This window comes from Aphelocoma coerulescens, chromosome 4 (assembly GCF_041296385.1).
Source record: "Aphelocoma coerulescens isolate FSJ_1873_10779 chromosome 4, UR_Acoe_1.0, whole genome shotgun sequence".
NCBI classification, from domain to species: domain Eukaryota; kingdom Metazoa; phylum Chordata; class Aves; order Passeriformes; family Corvidae; genus Aphelocoma; species Aphelocoma coerulescens.
This window is the reverse complement of record NC_091017.1, coordinates 52731601-52758026: the sequence shown is the minus strand read 5'-3', so window position 1 is coordinate 52758026 and position 26426 is coordinate 52731601. Positions and strand designations below refer to the sequence as shown.

The window sequence follows — 26426 nt, the reverse complement described above, 5'->3', positions numbered from 1 at the left end:
ACATAGGCCTATGGGCACCACTGTATTGTAGCTTTAAATACATAAGCATTTGCAAAATATCATTCGTGTTTAACAGAAAACAAGAAAAGAGGAGGAGAATTTCCACTTTTAGAATATCTATAAAGGAAAGAGAATAGATGTAGTTTAGGTTTGGTGAGGTTTTCGTTTCAGGGCTTTGAGCACAGGAGAGGAAATTCTAACTTTCAGTGTTAGATGTTACGTGAAATCTAATTTCCTATTTGGAAGGCTGCAACATACTTGAATGGAACAGGGGTCCAACTAAACTACTAAATTAAAGTTCAAAAATGTTTCTAGTAAGAAAGGAAGAAAAAACCCCTAGGTTTGAAACCAAACAATTTTTGATTATTAGCAAGTAACTAAACACAGTTGCTAAAAGCACTGCTAGAATAACTAATTCTCAGTATAGCAAAGTCGCTAAGTAAACAAACACATAGAAAGACGAAGGAACTAAACCAAAAAATTGTTGAGCCACCCAAGAGAAATTTTTACCCTATATGGAATATTTATGTACTTATGTACAACCATGCAGATTTGCTTGCTAAATATAGTCATATTATCACAGTAAAGCTCATAAAATTGCAGAGAGGTAAACCATAAATAAATAAAATTTAAAAAACAGAAGCAATACACAGCACACTAACTTTGCAGCTTCAGAAGGTGAGTGAACAGACTTTTGCTTAAAAGACAGCAGTCAAGGCAAAGTCACTGTTCCTACACACACACTCCGCTGCTCAGGCATTCTGGCAATCACCTGGGGGCAACAGAAATGCTCAAAGGGCACTTCCTTGTATTTATAGTTCTACCCAAGTATCATACATTAAGGTGGATCTATGGAACAGACAGACATACTATGAGTGATAAGTTGTAAAGTACAGACTAAGACAAAAGAGTGGTGGCATACTTTTAACTCACACATATCATGAGATTAAAAGGATTATTCTAATTTCTAATGCCAGAAGAAACATGTATGAGATTGGCATGTATTGTAAAAGATTTATGAAAGAACTCCTTATTATGGAAGAGAAGTGCTGTATTACACCTATCTGAAGGAGAGGTTAAGCCTGTTCCTGTTAGAAGCAAGAAGGAGAAAAATAAGCTGCCTTTGAAGAGCAGAGAGGAAACCACTGAAATTTAAGGACCTGGCTGAGCATGAGCACCAAGGAAGGCAAAAATTCCTTTATTTAAAGAAAAAAAAAATGATGCTCCAGTCATCTGATGAGAACAGAAAGACTAAAGAAGACCTGAGTGTTTTCTTCACTTGTGATTTTTAATAATAAAAGACTAGTAATTGTAATAGTGAAAGACAGGAGGATTCTTTCCCAAAAGTTTTCAAAGATGGGAATTACTTCCTCCTTGAGGAAATGTAAAAGTGGTGTCAAGACTGTCATTTTGTTCATACTAGCTTTCATCACTCACACAGAAGAGCCAATGAAACGTGGTTAAAATTAAGAATAGGAGCTAAGTACACCTGAAAGGGAGAAGGCTCCTTTCCTCGCACAACCCTGTTATTCCTTGCTTAAGTCTGCTGTATGTTTTAGACTGAATTCTTATATTCTTTAAGGAGTGGCTCAAATCAAAACAACAGTTCTGCATCAGAAGTGAGTCTTGCTGCACTTCATTAGGCATTTCTGAGCCAGAGCATTACTGAGGAGGAGCTAAGGATAGCAGAGACAAGAACTTCATGACCAGTGGTGCCCTGATGGGCCGGGGCACAAGGGAGGGGAACTCAGAGTTTCCACAGGAAAGCTCTGCAGCTACATAGGAGATATCAGAAGTAGCTGCATCACTTGTGCTTTACCCAAACCTCTGAAAGAAAATGCTTTTCATTGTCTTATCTTTGACGTACTTGTTTTGTTTAAAGACATACAGTGTTTTCATTAGCTACTAGCCAAGGAATAAGCATCTTCCAGTTCCCTAAGGATTTCTGTTCCATTATTTATCATAGATTCAAACTGTAATACAGAGTCTTTATTGTAACTTGTGCAGTTACCCCACACCTTAATGTAGAAGTCACTGTTACTTTTAAATTAAGCACCTCTCCAAGTGAATTGCTTTCAAGCAGTCGCTGGCTGCAAATGCAGAGCAGCATCTCCACAACCAATATATAACAGCTGTCTGACAAAAAAAAGCATTAAAAATTAAATTTGAAGATATATATGGATACAGATAGCTCTATATATGTGTGTATATATATTTTTTTTAAAAGGGCTGTAATACTGCAACATTAAGCAAGAGCAAAATTACTTAGCATACAGAGTTCTTCACCACCATCTTCCTGCTGATGCATAATGAGACTTCTAAAAGAAATTCACCACAGGTCTAGCCCCTTTGAAGGCCAAATGTATTTCACTTTAGGTGTTAAAAAACACCTAAAGGTAGTGCCTTGTATATTATGCTCAATATGCAAGCAGATGACATTTAAAAAAATGTGGTCAAAAGAAAAATCAAACTAAAATTTATCATTCATTATCAAGATACACAACTGTTCTTCAAGCCAGAAAATAAGTTCTAAATGAAAAAGCTTTACAAAATGTTGAAAGCATAAAATTTATGAATGTTGAATACTGCCTAAAAAGAAAACCCAAACAAACAAAAACAAAGCACAAAGTCCCCAGAATCCTGAGGAAGGTAAATCCTACCAGACAAGTTCAACAGTTCTTTTCCCCTCTAGTCTGACAGACACTTTCCCACTTCACAGCAGCTCTTGTGTGTCCCTATTATCATTTCCATCTTCTGGGGTTTGTTTGGTAGATGTGATGTGCCTCAGACGTTCGACATTTTTTGAACAACATGAGGCATTGACTGTGAGGCATTTGTCACTGCAAGTAATTTGTCACTACAATTAGTACAGTACAGTCTACAAAGCTCTTCAGCAGAAACATACCTCTCTAGTCAGGCATCAGAGTGAGAACTAACGTTCAAATGAAGCAGGAGGCGGGGGGAAAGCCCACAAAAAGCCTTATTAAAAGTCAGTGAGGCTCACTGAGCTATATCTTAATAGAAACTTTGTGATAAAAAAAGAACTTGAATTTTCTGTTTATTTTTCCAATGTCCACTTTAGAGTTTATATAAACACAACTAATGAAACTGCTGAGCAAGGTAATGAGTACCAAGTACTGCTTTAATCCTAAATGTTTATTTAAGGAGAAGAAAAAAGAAAAGAAAGAATAAGATGATTTTTTTTAATAAAATACACCTTAAAAAACCACCACACTTTTCTCCTTGTGATGGTCCTTTATTAATTATGCTGAAAAAGAAATTAACCAAACTTAGGTGCTATACTTGCAAAAATGCCTGTCAAGTATTAACAGGGACATTAATTATTTTGAATATTGTTCAGGAATCGCATTTACAGAAATAGGCTTTTCAGCATAACTGGTGCTCCAGACAATTTTACAGAGAAGTCATGTGAGCTTTTCAAGACCTGACTGGATAAAGCCCTGAGCACCAAGGCTGATCAGGGAACTGATTTCAGGGATTAAATTAGTAACACCGAAGAATGGCAGCTGGCACATTTTTCCACCTATATGTTATTTTTCTTTACCGCACATTTTTAAAGGAAAGCACTTGAGATAAAACTCTCTGCATTCTCCAACAGGAAAACAGACCCTGAAAGACAACTTCTTACTAAAGTAAAAAACAAAAAGAAACCCCAAACACATGTTTATTGCCTATACAAAACACAGTAGGCTTTTAATACAGAAAACAATAGATATAAAAAGCTGTGGATCCAGTGCTAAGAATATTTGCTTTAAACCTACTACCTGATTGCTTTTTAAACATCTGGCAGCAAGTATAAAAAGCACAATAATTACTGAGAAGTAGTCCAAAAACTAGATCAGCACTGGACAGCCTTGTTCCCAATAAGGAAAAACTACACAACTCTAACATTTGATGTTTGTAATTGGAGCACATTTTCTACATAAACATATAGAAGTGTAGAAACATACATAAGCACTAAAATCTTTTAAAATTAGGTAAAACCAAAGTTGTCCAAAGCATCCACAGAACAAAAACTTACAGTAAAAAATTATACTAATGTTCTCAAACCCTCTGCCTCCATTTTTCTGTTTCATTTAAAAGATTGATTTGGAGTTCCCACTCTAATGTTCAAAGATGTATTTGCCTTCCTTCAGCAATAGCAAGATATGGTGTTCAAGGTAAACTGCTGCAGCAACAAATTTATTATACTTTGAGAGAAAGAATACATCAGAACAAAAATAATTATGGTATAAAATTCTAACAAAAACAGTTAAGCAAGCCAGCATGTTATATAACTAGAAATGAAAATCAGTAACAGAATCAAACATGGGTATGTGATACACTGGAGATGTTCCAGTGGCAGATCTCAGCATGCATTCAAATTCTATTTTATTGTATACTTCTCCTCTATAGAATATATAGAACAAATAAAGGAAAGTGAGAGCTATGAGAAAATACTGTAGAACATATAATATTCTAATTATTGATGACAGTTAATAACAGAACATAAAATATTCTATTACATTGTATAGAGTACTATAGAATATATAACTAATAAAAATGTCTTGAATACAAAAGTCCACATAGCAAATAGCATATCAACAACAGCACTTCAATATTTTTGTCCTGTCACACTGTAGTGATTTGGTGTATGTACTCTCTGTTTTAAAAGGCCAAAAGAAAGTATGATCTATCAGTTTTACTACTTGACTATAGAAAAGCAGTGTATTATATTACTTTTGAAGGACAGTTTAGATGTTGGTTAGATCTATCCATACTCATTTCAGCTCAGAAGTGCTTTAGTGACAATAGTTGCCCTGTAGTTAACAGCAGTGCATATCTATTTCCTACTGGTAAAATCCTTACATGAAAAGCAGCAAAGAAAAGAGCGTCTGTGAGGCACTGACTTAGGAATTAGAACACTGACTAAGGAACTAGAGGTCCCTTCCAAGCCAAACCTTTCCCCGATTCCATGACTGCCTCTGCCAATGCACTGCAGTACCCGGCCTCACCCACAAGGGGGCAGAGCGCAGACGCCCGCGCGCACAACCCAAAGGAGGGAGGGCTCTGTTCCCACCAGCTCCGACTTGCGCCGAGCACTGACGTTCCTGAAAGAACTGGAGAGAACTGTTGAACATACAGAAATTACACAAAATCAATACTACAATTCGAGAATTACTAAACGCACAGAGACCACAGCTGCTTCAGAAGTCCCCAAGGTGCAGGTGACTAGGAGGCTATTTGCCCTGTTTCTGACCTCTTCCTTAGACATTCACTTTTGGCCATGATCACTTACTACACTGTATTAAATCAAATGCTCTTACTGGATTTAACACCGTACCGACGGTCTTGTAGTCAGATAATTGATATGTGAAGTAGCAGCTCAAAATGTGTTAACAGTACAATACAGACAAACAAACCCAGAAAAAGATACATGAAAATCTATTTATGACAGTACTGCGAGAAAGACCTTACCACTTAGAAGCCATTGTTAACCACTGAGGCGGGCTCTTAGCATGTCGCACTTAGGATCAATCCATCAAGACATTTTCCCCCCCCGAGTCCAACGTTGTGCTTCGAGGTGTAAGAGTAGACAAAGATGTAAACAGCTTTGAGTCGGCTGGTATGTAGCCAAAAACTGGAGAAAGATCTCCAAACACAGTACAGACAAATGAAGTACAGAACTCTGAAAAAGAAATGAGAAAATACAATCAAACTGTAAACACTTAACAGAGATGACAACAATTTCCCAATCTTTCAGAATTATGAATTTATCATTGAAAAGTTAACTATAAAAATCTGTTACATGTGTCTTCAAAACTGCTGTTCTGCTCAGAAGCTAATGATTCTTAATGATTTTTTCCCCCATGAAAGAGAAAAATTCAAACTGACACCAAAATAACATCTGGTTCCCCACGCTCAGCATATTCTGCATCCATCCATTCTTATGAAGGGTTTTAATTTATCTTTAGTTACAAACATATTTTTATTAATCATACATAACCACTCTAAAATACAAGTAATTCTGAATCAATTTTTTCATATTAGTCCTTTTATTTATTTCTTTACTGATTTTGGGGTTTTTTTTCCTCTGCTCAGTTAGCAGGAGGATGTGGTCAGAAAAAGAAACAAACAGTACTTCAGCTGGGTCTTCCTAACAAAGCCTTGAGAACTTCTGGAGATTCCTTCAGAATAGAAATTTGTATGCAACTGACATACTTGCCACAACTTGCCCAAGCAGCAGTTTGTTTTTGTTCTTCTATAGCGCCAAACTACAGTAAAAGCACTTCAGTATTTTTAATTTCACCCTGAAGGCAGATCAGGCACTTTCAACTGCTTTTAACAACTCAAGTCTCATCATGCAGTAGCAATCCACCACTCCAGAACATCCAGTTTATATGTGGAATTTTTTTTTCTTCTTTTTAAAATTCATAGCTTGAAAAATTCCAGGTAGGTAAAAAACCCTGTACATCAGCACGATTTTCAGTGCTCTGATGCAGCACAAATGTAGTCGTTTCCTTTAAGGATGCGTGAACTTTTCAATCATCATCAATTCTTTTATGTACCATTTGTTCCACTTCTTAATTAGTGTTTCCAAAAATACAAAAGAGAGACCCACATAAGTGTAATCTAAAAGTAAAAAGCCACGTCCTGAAGATTTTAAGATGTAAAAGAAAGCTTAAAAGTGGGACTGTGAGACAAGCAAGAAAATTAGATAAACTTTTACAAATAGGAGGCAAGCTGATGTTTATATTTAAATTGAGTACATATTACATAATTCCTTGGAAAAGCAAGTCAAGTTTTTTAAAGACTTGACCAGTTACAAAGGGAAGCATTTAAAGACAGACAAAATTCTGACTGTGAAATTCACCTGTTAAATTTTGCAACTCTTCAGTGAAAATGTCGACTGCTTTCCATAGTTTGTGCATTTGACAGTGCAGTGCATCAAATCAGCATCACTTTTACCTCTTCAGACAATTAGGGTAAGTTAACATAGTTTTTTGCACAGCAGAAATGTATGACCTTTCATCCTATCTACATCAATAAACTGTACTATTCACTTTTTTCTCTTCTTTTTGCTCCATTTTTTTTTAATTTAAGGTAAGCAATAGTTTAAATCAATTCATGCCAAACTTTACATTCACCCCAGTTTGAAAGAGAGTGGGTCAGCTGTCCTTTAACTCCTCCCCAAATACACTCACTGTGAGCAGCACTCTAACAAAATCAAACCCATGCCTTATTACCCTTCATAGAATTGAAAGAATACCCAGACAGAAGTCCACCCTGGCATATGTTGACTTTAGCTCACTATCTCAAGCAAAACATACATTCACAGGTACATAATCCGTTCTGTTTAGGGGCTTCCCTGCTTGCTGCCTTCAAAGCAAACATCTACAAACACATCGTCCTTCTTTACCTCATCAGATTCCATCTCACTCTCATACCACACCACCACCCAACAGCCCAGCTGCTTAAGCAAGGAGATAAAGTTAAGCTGAAAACTGACTTGATCATCCAAGCTTTAGGAAGGTACTGTCAGTTCAGCTGGCAGACTGTTTGGAAAGAGCCCAGAGGGTGGGAAAACCCATGCAATGTACTCGAGTTTTTTGGTACACACTGAGCAATAATGAATTTTATATTGTAGCTCCTGCTCAGAACTTCAAGTAGAACTACAGCTGAATTTGACTACAACCTGAGGTATTCTACAGAATCAATCTGATCAGATTAACTCCGACTACAGGAAAAATAAAGTATCAGTAAAGGTAGCAAAAAGGTCAAAAGTCTCCAACAGATGCCAGTGAAGCTTACAGTAGCTACAGCATATTGTCGGTTCATTGGGCTTCATTTCCTAACCACAGCTGACAAGTTAAAATGTAACTATCCTTTCCCAGATTTGAAGTCAAAGGTATCACACAGGCGCAGTTTCAGTGTTTGGGGTTCACTCCGATGGAAGACGAAAAGTTAAGAAGTAGAACATGAAAAAAGAAACATAATGAAGTTGAAAGTACAAGAGGTTTGCTATCATAAGGTTCAAAAACCAGTTGAAAGAAAACTGATGCTACCTCTAAGCTTTTATATCTAAAAGAATTGAGAACTCCTCTAACAACCTGAATTGGAAAATGCAACTAAAAATCCAGCCAACCTCAAACCTGATCAAGTAACAGCACATGTAACTTTTTATTACATAAACTTTTTTTGGGGGGTGGTGGTGTGTTTAAAGAGCATTATTTTCAAGCTGTTGTATTATATTCACAGAGTAGCTGTTAAAATGTTGGCTACTATGCAAGACAGAACTCAATTTTACCTTTTGAGCAGCAATTAAGATGCTCCAATTCAGCATACTTTTTGCCAATGCTAAGTGTGGGAGAGGTGGTACAGCAGATCACTTCCAAAAACTTCAGGGATGTTGCAGGAAATCAAAGTATCAGCACGTTCATTTAGAAAGATATGTACAACACACTAAATTAGGGCCTTCTTTATAATTACTGGCCCAAAAGATTTAATAAGATGATACTTCAAAAGAAAGAAATACTAATAGTTTTAGCCAACTGCTAGAAGTAATTGGTGTTTCCATGCTACAAACCCTAACCAGGCTTCAACACACTGTTTGCTTTTACACAGGTAGAATAAAGGCAGAGACACACTGTATCAGTTTTTAAGACATCGTTTTAAAAATTACAACAAGAATTTTGAAGTTTAGGGGCAAACATTTACAGAATGGCACTATGGTCACCCAAACTTGTGGCTGGCCTGTAACTTCAGCATTTTCTAGAGCTAAGTAACCTGCTGTCACAAGCACTCCTAAGACAACACACCACCCCCTGTGAGCTTGCCTGTCCTCTTGTCAACTTACCAGGGGGTAGAAGGAAGAAAACAACATTGTAACTATAAACTAGATTTATTATACAACATATTGACTATATACAAGACTTCCCTGTTACAAACTAATTACTCATTTTTTCCACTACAGCACTGGGAAATGATACCAGAGGGCTGAAATATTTCCAGTGGCTGACCAGTTCCCTTGTTCTCCCAACCTTTTCCTCAGCAATAGCCTGCACTACTAGACTATACTGAGCTTACGGCTTGCTGTCCTCTCAAATAAGTGATACTGGTGACTGACATCAGAAATAGCAAAAACAAGAGCTTGAGGGCACCTGAATATTACAGAAGCCACTTTTAAGCTAACTACCTCATAAAATTGGATGCCATAAGAATAAAGAGGGGGAATGAAGTTTCCTTCTTCATACCCAAATATACTCCATTTCCTTATTGAAGCTTGGCACACTGTATATCAACAGATTTTTAGTAACAACTTGGTTCTTTTGCTTCCTGTAAAAGTTTTAAGTATATTAATAGTATATAACAACAATCAACACCACAAATTTAAAATGGTACATAATGAACTGAGTGTTACTAAATGCTGTCAAGAACACAGTAGTCATGCAGTATTCTCCCAATTTCACCAACCATCTCCTTACTGAAAAAAAAGTAAGGTTTTTTCCCACTCCACAATCCACACAACCAGTGAGGCTGGGTGGCTGCTGATCAATTAACTGTGAGGAACTACAAAAGTCGTAAACAGGAAAGACAGAGGGTCACGAATACAAAATCCAACCCTTCAGGGGACTTGGGCAGGGAGAACTTCATTAAATACAAATATTGCAACTGGAAGATGCATAGATCATTGGCATGAAATTAATGTAGGTTCAGCTTTTACATAACTGATATGGAAATGAGGTAACACTCACAAGGTATATCAAGATCACCTAAGAGGATTCATGGGAAAAGAAGAAAACACTGCTTATCTCTGTCATAACAAAACTTTGGAATATATCCAACCACCTGCACTTGAGAACTACATGTGTTTTACTGGTTCAACACTTTTTTCTCCCAAGAATTACAAATAGCTCTCCATTTACAAACTGACAAAGTTCAATTGAAAATTGAACTTCCATTTGCAGTGAAGAAGGATTTGCAAGATAAACTTAGGAGGGCTTGGTACTAAATGTGTAATAATTATTTTAAAATGGGTTATTTGAATTCTCTTTTCCTTAGTTAGCATGAAAAGGAAGTGAATCCCAAATCATATCCAGCGGGCCAGGGCCACAAACCCTGCCTGCCTGTTCTTTGAATCTTAACTTTTTTATCCTTTGGAATCTAATTTCAAAGTATTAGGACTATGCCAAAATTCAGAATGGATATTTTCATCTAGGCCTACAACCTTTTCAGTTTCTCAGATTATTTTCATTAGAAAAATTGCCTTTACTAGTGCCACAAGACAAGGAACCTACTGCCTTCAGAAACCAGTGATGCAGTTACACCTTCCCGTGGTGCTAATGCCCTCTCATTGCTCCTTTACCCCTGCTATTCTCTGGTTCTTGATTTAGAGGAGTGTTTCCTCAGCTGTAGTACAGAACCAAATATTTTAGGCCCCCCCCAAAAGTGACCTTAGCTATCTTCTATTACACCAACTATAAATTTGGACTAGCAATGCAAGAGAAAGTATTTCTGTGCTGCTTTTCATGAAACTGCAAAATAAGAGTGCTCAATCTGCAAGTGATCTGCAGAGGACCAAGAAAATACAGTTCTTCCCTCTTAGTATCAGAGGTTGTAGTTAATCCAGATGTTCAGACTACCTTAAAGGAATGTTGCTTCCACCAGGCAAACAGCTAAAACCAAGTCTGTGTAATATGCAGTTATGTCCCCTAGAATTTATCATAATCACCCGTGTGCCTTATTTCATGTGTGCTAGGAAGGGAAAACAGCAGACCCTTCTCAAGAGCAACAACCATCATCTTTTCCTCAGATGCACCGCTGCCTGCAACAGTAAAACACAACAGTGTGTCTGGAGTGTTTGCATTCATCTGAACACCCCTGCTCACCATCATCTATATTAATAAAGTTTCAGCCACAGGAAAAGTGAGAACTTCCATGAGAGTGCCAGGTAGGCAAGGAGCTTTAAACTCTGACCTCTGCACAACCACCACTATAGCAACAACTGAGAAAAGGCAAAAAAGGCTAAATGACTTTAGAAACTAAACTCCTTTTTTCCCTTTTTACAAAATAAATTGCAAGCACAGCTAAACTAAAAGTGAGCCTATAAGCATGAAACGAAATAAATTAGATCCAAAGAACAGGACCTTATATCACACCTTCAAACTGCTTTTGGCAATTTCCTATTTTTGAAAGTATCTCAAACCAAAACAAACAATCCCTTTTTATTCAATCAGCTTTTGGAGATCAGCATCTAGCAGGGTTCAAGCACCTGAAATTAATGAACGATTAAAAAATCAACATCTTATGTTGAACATTTTCTCCCTTAACAGCCTGTTAAGGCTAAAAATACATTCTCTTTTTTAAAAAGTGCCAAAAACTATAAAACACTGACCAGTTCTGTTACTATATTGTCCTGGGTTGAGGTGTATTCTATTACCATCCTCATGAGCTGTTGAAATCAGGTGGGGCAGTGTTTTCCTTGCCTCCTCCCCCCAGACTATCTTTCTGTTAATGGCCCATCATTGTCCTGCTGCATGACTCAGAGATAACTCCCTCCGGACTATCTTCTGTTAACGAGCCTAATCAACACCTGGCCTCATGACTCATTACCTCATTGTGAGATGCTCCACCCAGAGGGAGGAACCAAGCATCCCATCATGGATATAACTGGGACTCTGAGCATCAAAGGGACGGGCTCCACTGGATTTCCAGAGGACAGGAGCTACACAGCCATCGCTGGACTTTCTGAGGAAGAGCAGACCCCTTCTACTACAGGATCACCACTTCAGAGGATTGCAGCCACCATTCCACCAGACTGCTACCACTACCCTGCCTAATAGGGATTCAGGTTGTATCTTGGCTCTGTCAGTGTTTTCTTTTACTTTCTTTTCCTTTTCTTTAATTTCCATTAAATTGTTATTCTGACTTGGTGCCTCTCACTGGTTTATTTTCAAACTAGTACATAATTTGGCGCCCAACGTGGGGCCTGCTCTGAGAGAAAGTCAGAATTACAATTTTGTATTCACCATGGTGCTCAGCTTGTCTGCATGGGTACTGTATCTTGCTCTCTATATCTTTCCTCACATGGGGAACTACCTGCCTGTAGTATTACTCCTGTTAAAACCAGGGAATGGTATGAGAATTGCTTTAATGGTTTATTATGTCTATAGCATAATAACCTGCGAGGCGATGAATGCCATTCGGAAAATATACTCCATTTTGTTTGGCTGTCCTAGTCTGGGCTCCTATTTCTGGGATCTCCTCAACAATCGCACCCAGCCCCTGGTGGGAGGAGTAGAGAGTGGTTTCTTCCAGCCTTTCAGGCCAGGCACAGCAGTTTTTGAAAATATTGAACTCCCTCTGGATGTCAAAGATAGCATAAACTTGCTGTCAGTTCTGCTTTGTCTTCTCTGTACAGCCTGCACCATGTACACCATGCTCAGAATCAGAGCTATGGCACAGCATCCTCAGGATGAGGGAGGGAAGAAGAGCAGAGCAACAAACACCATGTCTGCACAGACTGTCGCAGAGAAGAAAGAAACCAAATGCAAAACAACAGCGTCCATGTCTACGCAGACTGACACAAAGGAAAAAGGAACCAAACGCAAAGCAACAGTGTCCATCTCTACGCAGACTGACACAGAGGAGAAAGAAACCAAATGCAAAACGACAGCATCCATGTCTACGCAGACTGACACAGAGGAGAAAGAAGCCAGACGCAAGACAACAGCGCCCATGTCTACGCAGACTGACACAGAGGAGAAAGGAACCAAAAGCACTGTCAGCATCCCCACGCAAACCATCACTGAACCAGAACAGCCTAAACCGATTGCAGTTGCCCCCGTGCAGAAGAAGAAATCAAAAAGCAAGTCAGTCCGCATAGTGACTGACGAGGATGCAGCAGGACCTTCGCACCCAGCAGAAGAGGCAGAGCCAGAGATCATCACTCGGTCACTATCCCTGGGTGAGCTGCGTGACCTGCGGAGGGAATTCACCCGCCAGACGAATGAGTCCATCCTGACCTGGCTGCTCCGCATCTGGGACGCTGCAGCCAATGACACTATTCTAGACGGAAGTGAGGCCAGGCAACTGGGATCTCTGTCCCGGGATGTGGTCATTGACCAGGGGATCGGGAGAACCCAAGAAACCCTCAGCCTCTGGCGGCGACTGCTTACAAGTGTCAGGGACAGGTACCTTTGTAAAGAAGACCTCCAGGTACACCAAGGAAAATGGAGCACAATGGAACAAGGTATCCGGTGCCTGAGGGAATTGGCTGTGCTGGAGATCATTTTCTCAGAAGATGAGAGATTTCCTAAGAGCCCAGATGGTGTCCAGTGCACATCACAGATGTGGTTGAGGTTCGCACGCCTTGGACCAGAGATATACTCCCGTTACCTGGCAACGCTGCAATGGAGGGAAGGCGAGGACAGGGTGGGCGTCTTGGTGAACAAGCTGAGGATTTACGAGGACACTGTCACAGCCCCATTTCGCACCCATGTCTCATCCGTGGAAACAAGTCTTTTGGCTGAGCAAGTCCGGAGCTTGGTTGAAGAAGGCCATCAGAAATTGAAAAAGGAACTTAAGGAAGAGATTTATCACATCTCGCCAGAACTAACAAGAGTCTCTGCCATTAGGAGCCGGCGCCCCCCAACCAGGGAGAGAGGATACACGCCACGAGGTAATCTCTGGTTTTTCCTTCAGGAACATGGAGAAGACATGAGTAAGTGGCATGGAAAACCCACCTCCTCCTTAGCAGCCAGGGTACGTGAACTAAAAAGAGGGACAACTACCACAAGAAGCGCATCTAGAGTCAACATTGCTCCGGTCTCTCGCACACAGAACTCCAGACGGTACCAGAATGACAGTATGACTGATCCTCTTGAAGGGACCTCAGGAACATACTCACCGGAAGGGAGCAACATGCACCAGAACCAGGAATAGAGGGGCCCTGCCTCTAGCCAGGTAGAGGAAAGGGATAATCGGGTCTTTTGGACTGTGTGGGTCCGATGGCCTGGCACAGCTGACCCACAAAAATACACGGCTTTGGTTGACACAGGCGCTCAATGTACTCTGATGCCATCAAGGTATGTGGGAGCAGAACCCATTTCCATTTGTGGGGTGACAGGAGGATCCCAGCAGCTGACTGTACTGGAAGCTGAAGTGAGTTTAACTGGGAACGAGTGGCAGAAACACCCCATCGTGACTGGCCCGGAGGCCCCGTGCATTCTCGGCATAGACTATCTCAGAAATGGATATTTCAAGGACCCAAAAGGACATCGTTGGGCTTTTGGGATAGCTGCTGTGGAGACAGAAGATATCAGACAACTGAGTACATTGCCTGGCCTCTCAGATGACCCGTCTGCCGTGGGACTGCTAAGAGTTGAAGAACAACAGGTACCAATCGCCACAGCAACAGTACACCGTCGGCAATACCGCACCGACAGAGACTCTGTGGTTCCCATCCATGAGATGATTCGTAAACTGGAGAGCCAAGGGGTGGTCAGCAAGGCCCATTCACCTTTCAACAGCCCTATATGGCCAGTGCGTAAGTCCAACGGGGAATGGAGACTGACAGTGGATTACCGTGGCCTGAATGAAGTCACACCACCATTGAGCGCTGCTGTGCCGGACATGTTGGAACTTCAGTACGAGCTGGAGTCCAAAGCAGCGAAGTGGTACTCCACTATTGACATTGCCAACGCCTTCTTCTCCATTCCTTTGGCAGCAGAATGCAGGCCCCAGTTTGCTTTCACTTGGAGGGGTGTGCAATACACCTGGAACCGACTGCCCCAGGGGTGGAAGCACAGTCCTACCATTTGCCATGGACTGATCCAAACTGCACTGGAAAAGGGTGAGGCCCCAGAACATCTGCAATACATCGACGACATCATCGTGTGGGGAAACACAGCAAAGGAAGTATTTGAGAAAGGAGAGAAAATCATCCAGATTCTCCTGGAAGCTGGCTTTGCCATCAAAAGGAGCAAAGTCAAGGGACCTGCCCAAGAGATCCAGTTCCTGGGAGTAAAGTGGCAAGATGGACGACGTCAGATTCCCACCGAGGTCGTCAACAAGATCACTGCGATGTCTCCACCGACCAGTAAGAAGGAAACACAAGCTTTCCTAGGCGCCATAGGTTTTTGGAGAATGCACATTCCTGAGTACAGCCAGATTGTGAGCCCTCTCTACCTGGTTACCCGCAAGAAGAACGATTTCCACTGGGGCCCTGAACAGCAGCAAGCCTTCGCCCAGATCAAACAGGAAATCGCTCATGCGGTAGCCCTTGGCCCAGTCAGGACAGGACCAGAGGTGAAGAACGTGCTCTACTCTGCAGCCGGGAGCCATGGTCTGTCCTGGAGCCTCTGGCAGAAGGTGCCTGGTGAGACTCGTGGCCGACCACTGGGATTCTGGAGCCGAAGCTACAGAGGATCTGAAGCTAACTACACTCCCACAGAGAAGGAAATCTTGGCCGCCTATGAAGGAGTCCAAGCTGCCTCAGAGGTAATCGGCACAGAGGCACAACTCCTCCTGGCACCCCGACTACCAGTGCTGGGGTGGATGTTCAAGGGAAAGGTTCCTGCCATGCATCACGCCACCGACACCACATGGAGCAAATGGATTGCTCTCATCACACAGCGTGCCCGTATTGGAAACCCGAATCGCCCTGGGATTCTGGAAATTATAACAAACTGGCCTGAAGGTGAGACTTTTGGATTATCTTCTGAAGAAGAGGAAGAGCAAGTGACTCGTGCTGAGGAAGCCCCACCATATAATGAGCTACCGGAGACTGAAAGACGTTATGCCCTCTTCACTGATGGTTCCTGCCGAATTGTAGGCACTAACAGGAAGTGGAAAGCTGCAGTATGGAGCCCCACACGGCAAGTTGCACAAGCTACCGAGGGACAAGGTGGATCGAGTCAGGTTGCAGAGCTTAAAGCCGTCCAGCTGGCTTTGGATATTGCTGAACGAGAGAAGTGGCCGAGGCTTTATCTCTACACCGACTCGTGGATGGTAGCTAACGCTCTGTGGGGATGGCTGGTTCGCTGGAGAAAAGCCAACTGGCAGCGCAGAGGGAAACCCATCTGGGCCGCTGAGATTTGGCAGGACATCGCCGCCCGAGTAGAGAAGCTGACCGTGAAGGTTCGACACGTGGATGCACACGTACCCAAGAGTCGGGCTAATGAAGAACATCGCAACAACGAGCAGGTGGACCGAGCTGCCAAGGTGAAAGTATCACAGGTGGATCTGGACTGGCAGCACAAGGGAGAATTATTCCTAGCTCGTTGGGCCCATGATGCCTCTGGTCATCAGGGGAGAGATGCAACATACCAATGGGCCCGTGACCGAGGGGTGGACCTTACCATGGACAGCATCTCACAGGTCATCCACAGTTGTGAGACCTGTGCTGCAATCAAACAGGCCAAGCGGGTGAAGCCTCTGTGGTACGGTGGACGATGGTCAAAGTACAGGTATGGGGAAGCCTGGCAAGTTGATTACATCACCCTTCCCCAAACTCGCCAAGGCAAGCGCTACGTGTTGACCATGGTTGAAGCAACCACTGGATGGCTGGAGACCTACCCTGTGCCTCATGCTACAGCCCGGAACACCATCTTGGGCCTGGAAAAGCAAGTCCTGTGGAGACATGGCACCCCGGACAGGATCGAGTCAGACAACGGGACTCATTTTAAGAACAGCCTCATCAACACCTGGGCCAGAGAACACGGTATCGAATGGATATATCACATTCCTTATCATGCACCAGCTGCCGGAAAAGTTGAACGCTGCAATGGACTACTTAAAACCACCCTAAAGGCACTTGGTGGGGGAACCTTCAAAAATTGGGAAGCGAACTTAGCGAAGGCTACCTGGATGGTCAATACCCGAGGGTCCATCAATCGAGCTGGTCCTGCCGAGTCTGAACCCTTGCACACAGTGGATGGAGATAGAGTCCCTGTGGTACACCTGAGAGGTATTTTAGGAAAGACTGTTTGGATTAATCCCACCTCAGGCAAAGGCAAACCCATCCGTGGGATTGTCTTTGCTCAAGGACCTGGTTGCACTTGGTGGGTAATGCAAAAAGATGGGGAAACCCGTTGTGTACCACAGGGAGACCTAATCTTAGGTGAGAACGGTGTGTAGGGTTTCATTGTATATATATATATATATATATGTATGTGTGTTTAGAGTTTAAGAAGGTATTGATTTGGGATGATGTAGATGGTAATAGAATAAGGGGTGGATAATGTCCTGGGTTGAGGTGTATTCTATTACCATCCTCATGAGCTGTTGAAATCAGGTGGGGCAGTGTTTTCCTTGCCTCCTCCCCCCAGACTATCTTTCTGTTAATGGCCCATCATTGTCCTGCTGCATGACTCAGAGATAACTCCCTCCGGACTATCTTCTGTTAACGAGCCTAATCAACACCTGGCCTCATGACTCATTACCTCATTGTGAGATGCTCCACCCAGAGGGAGGAACCAAGCATCCCATCATGGATATAACTGGGACTCTGAGCATCAAAGGGACGGGCTCCACTGGATTTCCAGAGGACAGGAGCTACACAGCCATCGCTGGACTTTCTGAGGAAGAGCAGACCCCTTCTACTACAGGATCACCACTTCAGAGGATTGCAGCCACCATTCCACCAGACTGCTACCACTACCCTGCCTAGTAGGGATTCAGGTTGTATCTTGGCTCTGTCAGTGTTTTCTTTTACTTTCTTTTCCTTTTCTTTAATTTCCATTAAATTGTTATTCTGACTTGGTGCCTCTCACTGGTTTATTTTCAAACTAGTACATATATCTATACAAGGAAAAATGTGGCAATTTTTCTTAGTTATGATATAACATTAGGAGGAACCAACATGAACATTATGCACATTCAGTACCAAGGTCTAGACAAATTAAATAAATAAATAACACCTCCCCACTGCCCCGCTCACGCCAAAAAAAGCCACACCACTTTACTCCCTTGAACAAAGCAGGAAGCTGCTTTCCCCACTTCCTCCTCTCAAAGCATCTTCAACAGAGATTAAACTCAGGTCCTATATATAAAACACCAGTAGTTCTTCAAGTATGCTGATCAGACAACAATGAAGTAGAACATCAATAATGTATAATATAGCAAGTATAACATCAGTCAGCAGATTTCTTAGGTATTCAAGCAGTTGCAGAAAAACATTTCAATTTATACATTCCAATCTAGTGCAATTATCTCTGGCCTCTGGAAACAGAATACAAACACTGCATAAAAAGCAGTAGTGCTAACTGCTTTTGAACTACAATGATCAGAATGGGGACTTTGTTGTACTTGGAGACCCTCTCAACCCATTCTTTTTTCTTAAACAGCATTTAACCTGAACAGTTCATAGAATCTGTATTTACACAGGGTGAGATATGAAACTGCTGTTTCACTTTTAGAAAAGCTCAAATGAGGCCAGTCTGCATTCTCCAGCACAACAATAAGATAAACACTAAAGTAGCTGAATTATTCTTCTTGTTGCTAGGCACAAAACATTATTAAAGCCCTAGTGATTTCTCTCTCTCCTATGCATTCTAATCTTCCCATAATAATCACATAGTAGTTTTCAAACAGCCACCTGCTAAATTCAGAATGCCTTGTGTCCCTAACATATGCCAGTTCTTAAACTTGGAACATCTGTATCACTGAACTAGAGACACAAAGATTTTATGCCTTTAAACTATGTAAGTTATATGTAAGAGTTTTATATATAAGATATGGTTTGAAGGGAACATGCAATAAAAGCTACTTTCAAATTATGGAGACTAGGAAATACTTGAAAACAGAACTATTTATTCTTACTTTAAAAAGGCAAGACAAGAGAACAACAACTTGCACTATGGCATAAAATGGAATACACTATGCAGTACCTTCTTTAGATATTCTCACAGGAGATACAAGGCTGGGCTTCAAACTCAATCAAACCAGTTGCACACAATTTACCTCAGCACCACAAAAAATACAAGTATAATCTGTGCCTAACTGCTGGTTTGTTTACAGATTTCGAATTACAGGCTATAATATCATAGCCTGATCGCTACTTACAGGAAGAGAAGTGTTCTTAAATGCTTTTAAATAAGGCTCATTTTTTCCCCTGATACAGCAAAGGCCCAAAACTATACAGAAGTGTTAAAGAAATGTGTAGGTAAAAACTCTCCGTTTCCTGCACCAAAAGCTTGTTCTATTTATTTTGTGCTTCTATTTACCCAGCTTTCTGCTCCCACACTTCCTATCCACCACTCTCACCCTCCCCAGCTATTCACCTATCAATTCTGCAAGTAGGTGCCTGTAAATACGTATAAACATATACACAAACACATGTATCAACTCCATCTGAAGAAACATCTCTGATCCCCAATTTTATATGCAATATCTACCACCAAAGTAGTTTCTAAGAGGGTGGCAGTGGTAAGGTCTAAACTGAAGAAACAGAGCAAATGGGGCATGATCTCCATGATTTCTGTGTCAAGAAACAGAAACAGGTTTGCCACATCCAAGTGAAGATGTCAGGGAGACCTCCACATACTGCTACTCCTGCCAAGAATAAGAGCACTCATCTGCAACTCCTTTCTCTTTATGAGCTGATGTGGGGTATCCAGGAGCCCCCTGAGTCACTCCAACAGCCATCATGGGACCAGCGACTACTCATCACCCAGTCAGCACTCACAGTGCACAGAGCAGTAATTCTTCAGCTTTTCGGATGACATTGGTTTTGGACGATGTCTACAGAGGTAGAAATTTGCTTACAGCAATTTTTTTAACATAATCAGCATTACTGGCAGATTAGATTAATTAAAAATCATGAAAAATTCTGTCAATGTCAAAATGTCCAGCTGCTATGGGCACAACCCCAACAGCTTTCTCATTTAGCACAAGAGCAGAAGTGGTGTTGATAAGGACTATTCTCATGAAAGACAGATGAAAATTACTAGGAATACTTCAACTATCTTCCATGCTAATGCCTCTCAAGAGAGTCAGCCTTTGTCCAGGTCTGCTGTTAGTTCCAAGTCCGCTTTAGGGCATGGCATTTACAAAAGAAGATGCTTCTTTACTTTGCAAAACTGGACAACACCAGTGGAGAAATAAAGTCACTCTTTGCAATATCAACTTCAAATGCAAATTCCTGAGGTCTCATTTTATCATAGCATTCCCAAGCCTTATGGTATAGATATTTCTTCACTTTAAAAAAAAAAATTAATTACACTTCTTTTATTCTCTTTTAACAGTCTCTCACATTGAATTATTAGAGGCTTATCTTCTGGATCAAGTACAACAAAACTATCTCTATTTGTAGTTTTTATGCTCTCTCCAGCTCTTATTTTATAAACATGTCCAACATTATATTCAGTTACTCCAAACAAACAAGTTTAACTGCATAGGGCTGGCAAAACCTACACAATTATTGTCCTTGAGACTACTACAAAAAACGAGCAGTGAAAGTTCCAGCAGCAGGAAGCTTGTGAAAGGCTAAGCAAATGGGATTGCATATTGCAAGGCACGTCTTACCCATAACCTCACAAGGATCTTTTCAGCACACACCGTTTTACTTTGTGCTCTTCTCCCTTGCCTATTGCACGCTGCTGGGGTATCTTTGAGTTCCTTGAATACTCCCTGCACAACTATGACTAACATCATGCCCACTGGGACCCAAACTATAGGACTGTTGGCAAAAGTGATACTTACTAAAGCTGCATTTAACCTACAGCTTCTCTTCCCCCTTAATGTAACATACCTGAGCAGGAATATTTTTTGTTAAAAGTTGCAGTTTATGAAGACAAAGAGAAACCTTGAGAGGACTATGGAAGGAAACCAGGATCCCTAAGGTTTACCAGCAAGATACACCCACCAGAGAATTAAAAAACCTTTATAAAGTCCCACTGGAATACTTTATAGAAGTCTGGCCAATGCATGCTAAAAAGACTAATATATGAAGAAGGCAATGATAGCATTTTAGTATGATAAGGTGAACAGGAAATCTCACCCAAACAAGAGAGAGTCTGGTTCATCTGGTTTAGCAAAATTACACTATTACTCTCTAGAAACACACTAAAGATAAGGGGAAACAAACAATAAAAAGAAAGAATTGCTACCTAAGACAAAAAATAATGTTGGCAACTGCAACTGACAAACTGCTTTAACATATAACCTGAATATTCCAAATATTCCCCAAGTATCAGTTATTTAATTCTGAAGCAGCCTTCCAATAGTTAGCTGACAAAACACACAAAGCTTGTTTTATTATCATGATCATCTCATCTAACTTCAATTGTAATAAAAAAATTTAAAAATCAAAGAAGAGAGGGGAAAAAAAGGTCCAAGCCAGGAGTCTTCTCCCATTTTCTGGAAAACAGGGAGTAAGAAGAAAATAGATCACCACACTAATTCCAAAGCAACCAGCTGCACCACTCTAGTGGCATGTCGATAGTCCCAAGCCTACTGCTAGACACTCTTGTCTGCAGCTATTTCAGGCTAGCCCAGCCCCAGCTCTTGAAAAGTAAAGCTCTCTTACACCTGTATGGACCAGCTGTCAAAGCAGCAGCTGGAATGATGGAAGAAAGGTCCTCCTGTCACAAGGTCTGTGCAAACTCCATGCAGCTCAGCTTTTGACTATTGTCACTAACCACAAAAAACAATTCATGTTGCTTCTGGTGACAAAGGCAAGAATACCCATGTAAAGAACAAACCAATAAAACCCCAAAGCAACAGCTTCTGGGCACTAAGTCCTTGTACCAGACCAAACATTTAGACATTTCAGAGAACCTCAAACTCAACCTTAGAAGTTTCATTTGGTTTTGTTTTTAATACTTGTTCCTCTTCTATTTTTGCACACAAACAAATCTAGGAAAAACTTTGGGATAAATACAAAAATCCCTCAAAACTGAAGCATGTCCAGAGCAAATACTGTTGTTCAACTAGCTCAAGGGGATTTTTTTCCTTTTTGATGTCTTCCACTGATGGTATTGGTCACTTACTGTTTGAGATTGTATTCTGTAATTCTTCCTGGGAGGTGTTCATGTCAGAGGGAATTAGGATTATAATAGATTTGGGGGAGGGGAAGGAAGGAAAGGAAGGACAACACAAGTCTTAGAAGAGACAGAGCTATATGGCAGTTCACAGATACTCAGACAATTAACCGTCGAGCACTGAGGATAAGCAAGCTAAATACCAGAAAGAATTGCTCTTTTAGTCAATATGAAAAGGCAGAAGCAACCCTAGCTGAGTCAGTCTGGCTAACATTTATTACTGGAGTTCATCAGGATTTAGAGCAAGACCAGACAAGAATAACGCTGAATTCTAAAGCCTCCTAACATTGCAACACTTCTCCAGCCCACTGTGATTCCTGGGAGGATTACTACAGATACAAAAGTTGTAAAGGTTCAAGGTTGTTTGGGTGCAAGCACGCAGGAGCTGTACAAAGCAGCAGACCACAGCGAGGCTCTGTGCTAGGCCAGCTGCCCTCCCACTGACGGATAAGATACATCACATTTTCTACTGGTAAGGGAGGCCAATAACTACAGGTACAAGGTCACAAACCCTGAAATATTATCCTCATTTTTCTCACAGTAACTCACATAACCCACATGTGCATATAGCTCCTTCCTCTGACATTATTTGCACAACACCTATAGTTTCTGTTAAACTAAGGCTTAAATGTAAGCTAAACTGCTAAAAACTCATGGCACTCTAAGCTAGAGGGAGCACATTATAAACCGATGTTCTGTATTATGCAAGACCACTGAAACAAAAAGTTTGCCTTCATGTCTCCTAAGGAACTCAGACAAAAAAATTAAATTTGTCCTTTGGTCCTTTACGCAATAATGAAGAAGTTTTCACCAGGCAAGATGATGAAGACAACTCCCTGAAATACAAAGCTAGATGTAAAATAGGCAACTCCTGCCTGATGTGGAACACACTGTTTTCCAAGTTGTTTTCCTTGATGCATACCCACTGGAGGGAATTATAATCTTCTTAAGTTCTTAGAAAAAGTAAATACAGACAGCATGATCTCAATTGTATTAGCAAAAACTTTTCAGCATAGCAATTAATTTTATCACCCAAAATTAGAAAGACAAGCATTCACAGTGAAATAAACATATGGGGACCACTCTTGAGCTGTTGAAGCCTAGCAGGATGACTCTCCAAAGCTTTAATACATTAAACATGAAAAATGAACAGTTCTACTTTTTGCCTTAGCCTCTACAACCTACAACTTCTCTCCCCAAAAGTATTATGCTATTACACAAAAACCACCTATTGCCATGCTTCAGTTCACTTAGGCCAGCCAAACAGAAACAGAATTAGTTGAATTTTCCAACTTTACCTTAACTAACCTCGCAGAAGAATTAAACAACTTTTCTTTTGAAATGAAGCTCAGCAACAGGGCTCTACAACATCCCAAAGCAACATACCACCACTCTGCTCCAAGGATACCACTTCCAGAGAAGTCAGCACAGACCTTAACCAAATCAATTTTGGAATATAAATAAGGAGTCATTCACAGTAGCAATTTGCCCAGGGAAGTCGGTTGTCTACTGACAACAACCACCATCAAGTACCACTAAGGGCCTCTAAAAAACACAGATAAAGCAAGCTTTTGACAGTGAAAATGTTCTCATCTTTAAATACGTGACTTACTAAACCTGCAACACATTTTTTTTACGGAGAGTTTTGTTTCCTTCCTGAGACAGTGTCACAAGATAAGAATCAGTGTGGTTTTACAGCACTTGGTCAACGATCTTCCACAAAGATTCTAAAGTATTCGGCACATATCCTCAGCATGACAGTAACAACACAGAAGCAAAGCAACTGAAACAGGCTACTGATGAAACGACACGTTGAGGAAATACTTAAGAAACTACAGTCAATTTCACTCTTTGCTCAACCCTCAATCAGCAAATCACCTTCTTTCTCGAAGTACTCTATATACTCCATGAAGTCTGCAGCAGGGAGATATGCAGTGCACAAAGGAGTAAAGAACTCATTCTCTGTTTTAGTATATTTCTTTCCTAACGTCCATTTCAGATCTGTAATTCTGAAGGAAATCTCTCTACCTCATCTCCAGATTGCCTTCAAGACCGTATTAGCAAATCGCTTTTGCAACTCCCTCAGTATAAGTGACCACCAAAATATTTGAGATTTGTTGGGTTTTCAGGGTTTTTTTTTTTAAGTTTTCCATCTGATTCCTTAGGATGTTTTAGCTAGAGCTACCCTGATTGCCAGACAGTGATTTCTGGTCAAGACACAAACCGAACCGCCCACTGAGCAGCAAAAATTATCACATTACCAAAGTACTAGAAACATATACATGAAAGTAGAGAGGGGAAAACTAATTAAGGCCCTACAATACTTACAGCCACACAAGCACGCCTATCTGAGACTGTAAAAACTGTAGAAGCCAAACTTGGTCCTAAGAGCACCTCAGAGCGACCCCATCAGCGAGGCGCTGCACACTAAGCGAAGGGCGCGCACACACGTCTACTTTGCCGCTCAGGTCTCCCAAGTTTCACCCGAAGGCGGGGGAGCGGGCCAGCTGCGCGGAGGGCGGCGCGGGCGGCCGGGGGCGTCGCTGCTCACCCGCGCCGCCCTCCCCACCAGGAGCCGGGACACGCGTTTCTCCGCCGGAGCCCCCGGGCACCCCCAGGCGGGGCGGGGCCGGGAACAAAGCCCGGCTCCGTGCCACCCTCCCGCTCCGTCCCGCCATTCCCGGCCGGCCTGGCCCGCTCCCAGCCCCGCCATCCCCCGCGGTGGTGGCTGCCCGGCGGCCGCGCGGCCCCGGTGCCGCGGGGGGCGGCCGGAGCCGGCCGGACGGGTGCGGGCGTGGGGCGGGACGAGCCCGGCGGCAGCCGCCGCCACTTTACGCTCGGCCCGCGGGGCTGTGCGAGCACCGCTCCCACCCCGGGAGCTCCGGGGGCCGCCGGCTAGGAAGCTGAGAAGGCTGGGCAGGCACGGGTGGGGCCGCGGCCAGGGAGGAAGGGGCGGAAGAGGGCGCGAGGCGACGGAACGCGGGCCGCGAAGGGGATCGGGGCAGGCTCCGTCTCCCCGGGGCAGGAGGTCCGGAGCCCAGGGGGGGCCGGCCGGGCAGCGCCAAGCGCACGCAGCACCGCCGACCCCTGCTCCGTCTCCGCCCTACTCGTGCCCCCGCAGCGACGGCGGGCAGGGCCGCCCGGCCACACGCTGCCCTCCCTCTCGTCCCTCCCCTCCCCGCCGTAAACAAAGCGGCGAGGGCCGGGGCCGGGCCAGCGCCGGGGGCCGTATAGCACAACCCGCAGGCTCCGTTCCCGTTGGGGCAAGGCGCCCCCTCCTCCCTCCGATCAGCCACGACCGGATTCCGGCTCCGCCGCCGCTTCACCTCTGCCGCCGGTGGAAGCTGCCACAGCCCCGGACGCCGCCGCCTACCTCAGCGCGGCTGCGGTTCCCCCCACACTTCAGAGCGACCCTGGTAGGAGCCGGCGAGCGACACACGACACCGGCATCCCCCGCCGGCTTTATCCCGACGCCGCCTCTCCCCTCCGGTACCTCGACGTCCCGGCGCGGAGCTCCCGCCCCCCCCCCCCCCCGCCGCCCCATTGGCACGCACCGCCCCGCCCGGCCCCGGCGCTCACTGGGGCAGACGCGCAGCACTCACACGGCCCCGCCCCCGCGCTCCCTCCCCGTTGGCTCCCGAGCGTCCGGCCCGCCCCCGAGGCACCGCCTCGCCACACTCCGGCCAATCGCGAGGCGGCGAGGGGCGAGCCGAGCCCCCGATTGGCGGCGCCTGCCCGCTTCCCATTGCTGTGATAGGCTGGGGCGGCGGCCGGTCCCGCCCCCTGGGGTGCTTCGGGCGCCGCTCCCTCCGAGCCGCTCGGCTCCCGCCCGGGCAGCGCCCCGGCCCCCGGCGGCTCCGAGCAGCCCTGCACCGGGCCTGCCCGGCGGGGGCGCGGCCCTAGGAAGCCTCCGTGCCCCCGGCGAGAGCAGGGCCGATCGCTGCCGTTAAGAAGGCCGGTATCACCAAGGTAGCCGGGAATAAAACGGCTTTATGGGCACGCAGCAGTGTGGCTGGGGAACGTCAAGGAAATGTCCTGGCTACTGAGGCGCTGAGGCCGCGCAGACGTCCCGCCGCGCCGTGCCCGTGCCGTCAGAGCGCTCCTTTCGCCCGTAGGAAGCAGTCGGAAAATCCGCCCTTCCCCCAAGCGAATAAGGGCAAATACTTGTGTCTCGGCCAGCTCCACAAATGCTAAGATACCGCCTTTTTGCCAGGAATTACTGGCGTTGTTCTACCAACGCAAACCGCCGGGCTTCCCCCGCAGAAGCAGCCTGGCTCCCCGGAAGCCTGCGGGGCAGGGCAGGGAAGGCTGCCGCCACCCTTGCATGGCATATGAAGCACTTGGACTGCTCTGGCCATTGGAACTTCACTTTGATTTCGTGTA

The 26426-nt window shown here is 43.5% G+C and overlaps 1 protein-coding gene across 2 annotated transcripts in view; it reads right to left on the bottom strand.

The window, feature by feature from the left end:
• Positions 1–25544, bottom strand: part of FRYL (FRY like transcription coactivator) — a 170776-nt gene extending 145232 nt beyond the window's left edge. Inside the window, exons 1-2 of one of the 2 annotated variants that reach the window (XM_069014158.1) lie at positions 25417–25544; positions 5479–5689 (exon numbers count right to left, since the gene is read on the bottom strand). The gene's annotated coding sequence lies outside the window, so the exon portion shown is untranslated. Of the gene's footprint in view, positions 1–5478; positions 5690–24371; positions 24430–25416 lie in introns of those variants that run through there. The other variant, XM_069014159.1, reaches the window with a different exon arrangement.
• Between the last annotated feature and the right edge of the window lie 882 nt (positions 25545–26426).